Source organism: Pinus tabuliformis, chromosome Q, assembly GCF_031772625.1.
Source record: "Pinus tabuliformis cultivar Carrire ecotype Pingquan chromosome Q, CPIR1, whole genome shotgun sequence".
Lineage (NCBI taxonomy): Eukaryota > Viridiplantae > Streptophyta > Pinopsida > Pinales > Pinaceae > Pinus > Pinus tabuliformis.
In genome coordinates, this window is record NC_142296.1 from 435,527,243 (window position 1) to 435,535,345 (window position 8,103).

Consider the following 8,103-nt stretch of genomic DNA (forward strand, 5'->3'; position numbering starts at 1 on the left):
TTCATTAAGTTAATTTCGGTTGAAGAAGGGTCGGAAAATGACTGTACCGCCTGATACGCAATTTCATATGGACTCAAAGGCATAGCATCACCAAATGAATCTATCTCATATTCGGAAGGTACGATCCAAGGATCATCATAAAAAATAGTGTCTGATGAAATCATATGAATGGTTGCAGTAGAAAGCGATACGTTAGAAGGAGGAAAGGAAAAAGTTCCTAGTAAACCAGAATCTTTAACTAGTCCTACTCCAACATCCTTATAAGGGATAGTTGTTTTGCCGACATGCTGGATACTTTCAGAAGAGGCTGGGTCGGATGAAAATTAAGTTAGCTGGTCTACAGTTACAATCTTTCCATTATGAGGAAACTTTATAAGCCGAAAGACGATGAAACAACAGCAGTCATAGCGTAAGACCAACTACGACCCAAGAGAAGGTTGTAATCTAGAGGGACATCAACCACTTCCACATCTAGATTAACAATTTTGCCTTCAACCCCTATAGGTAAATCTTGTAGAATGCCAAAAGGATGGAACCCACGGCCGTCAAAAGCCTTTACAATCATCGGGGATTGGTTAAGTGTAGGAGAACTAAGCGATCTCCAACACTGGATCGACATAATACACGTTGAAGCTCCCTCATCAATCACAGTCCTATAGCAAGGTTTGTTTTTGACTAACACTGGAATCTGGAAATCCATTTGATGAGGTAAGCGAGGTGTACTATCTTCTAAATCGAAGATTATAAGGTTCGAGTCCTAAATATCAACATCTCCTATAGCCGACAATAGCAATTTACATTGTGTTGGACATGATTGCAGCACCTCCAAAGCCGACATTGTTGAAGGTGAAATAGCTAAATCTTCAACAATGTTATAGTTCTAAGCAGCTCTCGCATGCGGATTGAAAGCTGACTTTCAAAGTATACCCTTGGCGGGCGGTTTGATTACTAAGTCTGGGTTAGGTTTCTCGATCTGTAGTGGATCGGAACCGGGAGTTGAAGTTGATGGGTTTGAATTAGAAGATTCTACTTCCTTACCACCAACAGGACTTTTACTTCCATAATCTTGCGATCGTGTCGCAATCCTAACATGGGACATCATCATTATGGGTTCTTTTGAGGCATTTGAGGAAGAACCTATCATCTTACTATCTTGACTAGGAAAAGGATCCTTCAAAACAGCAAGCGTTTGAGAACCTTTGACGATTTTCGCAACCTCAGCGCGATGATGGCAGTCTATTGTAAAATGCTCTTTGTCACAAATGAGACAAGGATAACGAGGTTTGCGTTTCTCATCAGTAGATTCCGTTTTTTCTGGTTTCTCTTTCGAATTTTTATCTGTTTTATTTTTCTTCTTCCCTTTCTTTTTACCGCCGGATTTTGATTTGGCCGTAGATGAATCTACAACATGAATATCGGCAGAAATTTCCGCGGAAGAGTCTCTTGTCGGGGAATCTGGTAAAGTTATGATAGGAGAAGAATTCTTGGAAGATTTCTTCTTACTTTTGGTATGAACTGTACCAATCATACCATCAGCGGCATGAGACCCTGAAGGAGCTGCAATTATTTGAATTTGCTTAGGAAGATCGGGGATTTTCTCGTGTAACGTACCCGACTGCGTATAAACGAGGTCAAGGTACTGATCTTGAGCAATTACTTGCTCTTCAGTAACGACTCCTGCCTTAGCTACATCCTCAGTGATTTTTGGTAATAAATATTTAATAAACCATTCTGCTAAGATCTGATCCAGAATAAAAACTTTCACTAAACGCCGTCAACATCTCCATTCATGAGTGTGATCTGAAATGTAAGTGGATGTTGATTGTTTTAATGAAGTTAATAATTCCGTGCCATTGTCATATCTGATTGGCAACTGAAAATGAGTTAAAAACGAAGTATCTAGCTGACTAAAATTATAAAAAGTGGCTCGCGGTAACTCAATGTACCACTTGGCCTCAAGACCAATTAGAGTGCGTTGAAAAATCCGTAAACGAATTGAATCATCTGAAATGGAGTTAGACGCACACCAGAGGTAATAAGTCATCACATGGTTTGATGTATCCTCTCCTGATTTACCTTCAAACTTTGGGAAGTCACTAGGCAACTTATTCGGCATTGGCGGCCAATACAAAAGAGAATTAATCGGATCGTTCATAAGGTGTGAAAAATCAGGCAAGTCCAAAGTTGCAATGAATGGTAACTGACGATTAGGGTCTTGAAAACCCTGGGTCATGAGACCATCCCCAGGAGGAGGATATCCAGGACAACTAGGAATTGGAATTGGATTTGGGATATTATATCCTCCCAGAAAACCAGGATTAACCAGAACATACTGGGGTTGTTGAGGTTGCTGATAAGTATATCTAGGGTATGGTTGATACTAATAGACTGGGTTCTGCACAGCAGGACCGAATTTGTACTGTCCCTAGTACGGTTGATAAGTATATTGAGGTTGACTTGTGACAACCGTACTTGGACCAGATTGCCCTACAGGCGTTTGAACCGAAGTTTGAATTATGGGTCTAGATTGAGGTAAAGATGCTTGAGGAATTGATGTAGGAATAGTAGAAACCGGAGTTGTCGATACTCCAGAAGTAGGTGGGGTAGATGGAACAGATGTTGCAGCAGTTGCAATAGTCATTTGAGGCGGAGTTCGAGGAGAGCTAGGCCTAGGCTGAGAAACTATAGAAGGTGTAGAAGTTTGAATAGTAGGCTGGACAGGTTGCTGGGTTGAACCAGAAACCAAGGGTTGTCCAGATTGAGATGACAATTGCACGTTCGGCTGCAAGGTCTGTTGAGATTGAGATGGATCCCACACTAAATTCATTCCGGGGTATGGACCCATATAAGGTTGAACATATGGAGGACCATAACCGGGTTGAGGGTAGGGTTGATAATTCAAAGGCACATTTCCAGTTCCTTGGACAAATGATTGACCTGAAGGTGGTTGGAAACCTTGGGTTGGGTACTGACCTTGAGGTTGATAACCTTGAGGCACGTACTGATACTGGGGTTGAGCTTGAGGTACATATTGATATTGGGGTTGAGATTGAGGTACATACTGAGTTTGGGGTTGACCTTGAGGAATTTACTGTCCCGAAGGTATGTATTGTCCTTGAGGTTGCCCCCCAGGCGGTAATTGGGTACCTTGAGGTTGCCCCCCAAGTGATAATTGAGGACCTTGAGGCTGCCCCCCAGGCAGTAACTGGCCACCTTGAGGTTGCGGATTTGGAATGGTACCTGACATCATAAGAATATCTTCTACACTCAACGGCTTACTTCTGTTATTACCAGTTAATAACCCTTGTTCAACAGGTTGAGGAGATGCTCCCGAAAAAGTACCAGTAAGTGACTGATACCCAGTGGAAACAGAAGGACCGCCATATAAAAATGTTTCTGGAGATTGAGAAAACATGGATGACTGTCTTGACATATTCAAAGGAGGATAATAACCTCTAGGTGTTGGATGAAAAGGAATGCGAGGTGGTGAAAAACTTAGTGTCAGGTTTTCCAAAAAATTGGTCAATGAAAGATACCAAGCGTCCCTCCTAGGTGCACTGTTAAAGATCGATTCACACTCCCTAAGTTCTATAGCCGGTTGATTCTCAGGGATAGGTATACCTTCCTCCGGAGTAACAAGTTCTTCAATAGCAATAAGTCCATAAGGAAGATTTTGGGTAATGACTCTTTCTACCCTGGGTGATAAAGAGCCCTAGAAATAAAAAGATTGCTAGATAGATTTTACTTTAAGCGTTATTTTTATTGGTATTTCTTAAGTCAAAAGGTGCGGAGATGAAACCTTATGGTGTGAAGACTTGACTCCAAAACACTAAAAAATGCACCTAAGATGATAAACAATCCTTTTTCTTCAATGAATTTCTAGCTAAAGAAAGAGTTGAGAATGCAAATGCTTGAAAAACAAATCTTTCCTTAACAAACAAATAAAAAGAAGAACTTTTTTGTCTTTTTCAATTAACTCAAAAATGAGACCGCTAATTATGCTCATGAAAAAAATCATTTTTTCTTCAACAATCAAAAACTACAGAAAACAAACCTTTTCAAAAGAGATCCTTTTTTTTTAAGTTTTATAAAACACTCAAAACTATTGAAAAATCTAATCTTGAGATCTATAAATTATAAAAAACTAATTGAAGTAAAAGCTTACAAGATTTCCTTTCAAGGATGTTTTACTTAGTTATGAGCAAACTAAGGACTAATTTGTCCAAAATCACAAATTAATCAAAAAACAACCATCTTGTGTTTTCTTTTTAAAAATGAAATCCAAAACTTTCAAAACAAGTTCTTTCAAAGCTTCACAAAGAGAAAAAAAGATGTATTCCTCAACAAAGGTAGATTTTACAAATCGATTAGACTCATAAGAAGACCAGCAAAAACCAGGGTGATCTGAGGTTTCTAAGGCTTCTAAGCTCTGAGTTACTACAAAGACCAAACGAAAATCAAGCCAGTCACAAAAACTTCTAGAAATTTCACCTAAAACCTAAATGCCAATGGAATTAACCTACGAAAATTTTTTGACAAGACATGTGCAGATCTGGGCAGAGGCTAAAACACATAAACAAATCCTAGGCTTAACTATATGAAAAGATTTTAATTTTTTCAAAATTTTGACAGGGTCCGCAAGCCCCTGGTATAACCAAGCACGGTACCGCACTATGTAGTAAAGGAACAATGCGGTATGTCCGTACTGTGTTACAAACAACAGGTGCGGTCCACTCTCAAAAACGTGAAAAAGAAAAAACAATTCAAAATCTAAAAACCTACCCAATCCCACACAGCAAGCAAAAACCAGAAATAGAGAAACCGTTTCTCAAGTCAAAGTAAAATCAAAGGCAAAAACCAAAAATTCAAGTCCCCAGTGGAGTCGCCATTTTTTCGGGCAAATAAATCGTTCTTGCAGACAAGACCGATCTCCCTAGTATCTATGGATATCTAGCGACAAGCAAACCAAACAAATTCTATCTTTCTCTAAATATGCGATTTATAAATAAAGGTTAATAGGTGTTTTAGGCCTGCCTCGAGTCCAGTGCTGGTTTGTGGAAGCCATGCTCCGTTTGTCCAAATGAGTTCCCTTTTGAAGAATCTGCAAACACAAACAGGCACACATATCAAATAACACCTGAAAAGCCAATATAATAAACCATATTTATCATGATGATCAAGGAATTCATGAAATAAACCATAGAAGACAATTTATTGAGAAAAATGAATCTGATTGTATTAACTTTAATCAAAGAATAACTTTACAACCTTGGTGCCTTGATGCTGTACAAGCTCCTCCCAGGGTCCAACAAGAATCTCCTCTACTTTGACAAGTTTCACTCTCTTCCCAAAGAAGCCAAAAGGTATGTAATCTCTCCTCTCAAGCTTAACTAGGAAGTCTTAATTCCAACAGCATTTACCCTCAAAAATGTTCAGCTTTCAACCTCCCTAGCAACCAGCCCAATGCCTTAATTTATAGAGCAGAGAAGGGAAGTTACTAGGTCCACCTTCAAAGGGATAGAGCCATCCTTCAAAGGGATAAGCTCCTCTCATCAAGGGGTTAGCTCCTTTAGTTATGGGATGCATGAACCACCTAGGAGCAAACCAACCACGTCAAGATTCCTTATAGAAGTGTCCAGAATTAACCCAAAATGAGTTTTTAAGAATAAACTTGCGCCTTTTTTACTTTCACAGGGGTCCGCACCCACTCCTTTAGAGACAAAGCGGGCAGGTCTGCAGGTAACATGACCAAGGGGTGCGGGACCGCAGGTAATGGTAAGAGAAAGTGCGAAACCATATTTTTATTGATTTTTAAAGACTTTCTCTCATCTTTAAAGCTTGACATGAAGAGTTGAGGTTTGAGACTTGCAAAGGAGGACAGTATGAGTGGTGATAGACTCACACTGACTGCAGAAAGTCATGGTGACAATATTTTGTGTAACACGAATACCAAGATTAATCGCCTTGGCTAGTAACTCAATAACAGCACTATATTCAGTGACATTGTTCGTGGTACAACCTAAACAAACACCTTGAAGGTATATCAACTCACCATGAAGATCGTAGATCACCCATGCCGCAGAAGACAAGTTGCAGGTACTGTGACAGGCACCATCAACGAAACCAACGTAAGGTGCACCAGACATCTGCACAAGAAGCAAAAGACATAATAAGCGGCAATCATGCCTACACACCAAGCCAAAACATGAAAATACACACACAACACACCTGCTAAAAACACACGTATGTACAAACCAAAGTGCATGAAATTCATGCATAATACTTTTCAAGTAAAGCCCATTTCGGGGCTTATCAAGAGGATTCCCTTCATAATCAATTAGCTCGTAGGCCCCCTTTTGCAAAACTCGCTTTACAATATAAGGCCCGTGCCACATGGGCTAGAATTTGCCTGCCCCCAGCTTATCATTCGCTTGATCGTAGAGCAGGACTAAATCTCCTTCAACAAAAGAACAAGGATGGACAATATGATCGAAGTGAGTTTTCACTCTCTTCTTCTGTGCTTCAATAGCTAGAGAGGCTAGCCGACGGGTCTCATCTAGCCGTTCTAGGTAAAGAAGGCGTTCGATGGCTAATTTCAAAGAATGGATCTCACACTCGATAGGAAGGGTAGCCTCCAGTCCGTAAACTAATTGAAATGGAGTGAAACCGGTGGCATCCTTCACAGAAGTTCGGTGGGCCCACAAGGTGGAGAACAACATCAAGTGCTAGTTAGACTTGTGCATGCCAATGGTATGCTGAAGCATCGTAACTAGAACCTTGTTAACGGCTTCTACTTGGCCATTGGCCTGAGGATAGTATGGAGTCGAGCTATCATGCCAAAAGCCTAGCTGGGTTGTTAGCTCAGTCATCATGTGATTACGGAAATGCTTCCCGTGATCAGTGACGATAGCCTGAGGGACTCCAAACCATGAAATAACATGATTAAACAAAAATTGCGCTGCTGTGTGACCATCTTCAGATAATGTGGGCATCACCTCGACCCATTTTGTGAAGTAATCAATGGCAATGATGATATACCCATGCCCCCCGGCCGAGCGAGGGTTACAGGTCATATAATCAATGCCCCATTTTGCAAAAGGGCCGACGGTAACAACAGGGTGCAATGGAGTGAGAGGCACACGCATCTTCCGCTAGTAGATCTGGCACTCGTGACAGGAGCAGATAGCAAGAATGCAATCCTTGAAGATGGAGGGCTAGAAATAACCAGCGCGGAGGTTCTTTTGAGCAGTAGCATATCTGGACATGTGACCACCATAGGTGCCAGAATCGCAGTCGTTTAAAACTCGCTCAGCTTCCTCGAATGTTAAGCAACGGCAGAGAACAGAGTCGCAGCCGAGGCGGTACAGTGTGTCCCAATAATACGATAGGGCTGAGACTGATGACGAATCCGACACCGAGCATCCTTAGACACATCGGGACGAAAGGAGGACGTCTACAGATAGACAATGATATCCCTGTACCAGGGATCGAGGGTGCTAATTAAGAAGAGAGTTTCGTCCGGGATATTGTCCTCTGACCGAGAGGGTGTGGTAGAAGATGGTAAAGAGCAAAGTAACTCAGCAAAGACAAGGGATTTCTTAGACTTGGCGGTGGTAAATTCCAATTTAAACTCTTGGAGGATAACGATCCACTTCGAGTACTTGCCCCACAGGAGCTGACGTGACAGGATGTACGTCATCGGGTTGCAATCAGAAACCACTGTCGTAGTGTGCAACAAGATATAATGGCAGAAACGTTGGACGACACAAACGGTGGCCAATGCCAACTTTTCGACGTAAGCATATCGAGTTTTCGTATCAAGAAGATTGCGGCTGAGATAATATATGACATGCTCATTGTCATCATCATCATCTTGAATGAGAACCATGCCAATAGTGGTATCGGCAGTGGCCAAATACAAAGTGTAGTCGTGGTGATAATTCGGAGGACGCAACAACGGAGCAGAAACAAGGAGAACCTTGAGACGCTCGAAGGACTCTTGAGCAGCGGTATCCCAATGAAAAGGGGTATCCCACTTCAACAACCGCGTGAAACCTTTGGCCACTTCGGCATAGTTCGGAATGAATCGTCGTAAAAAATTCA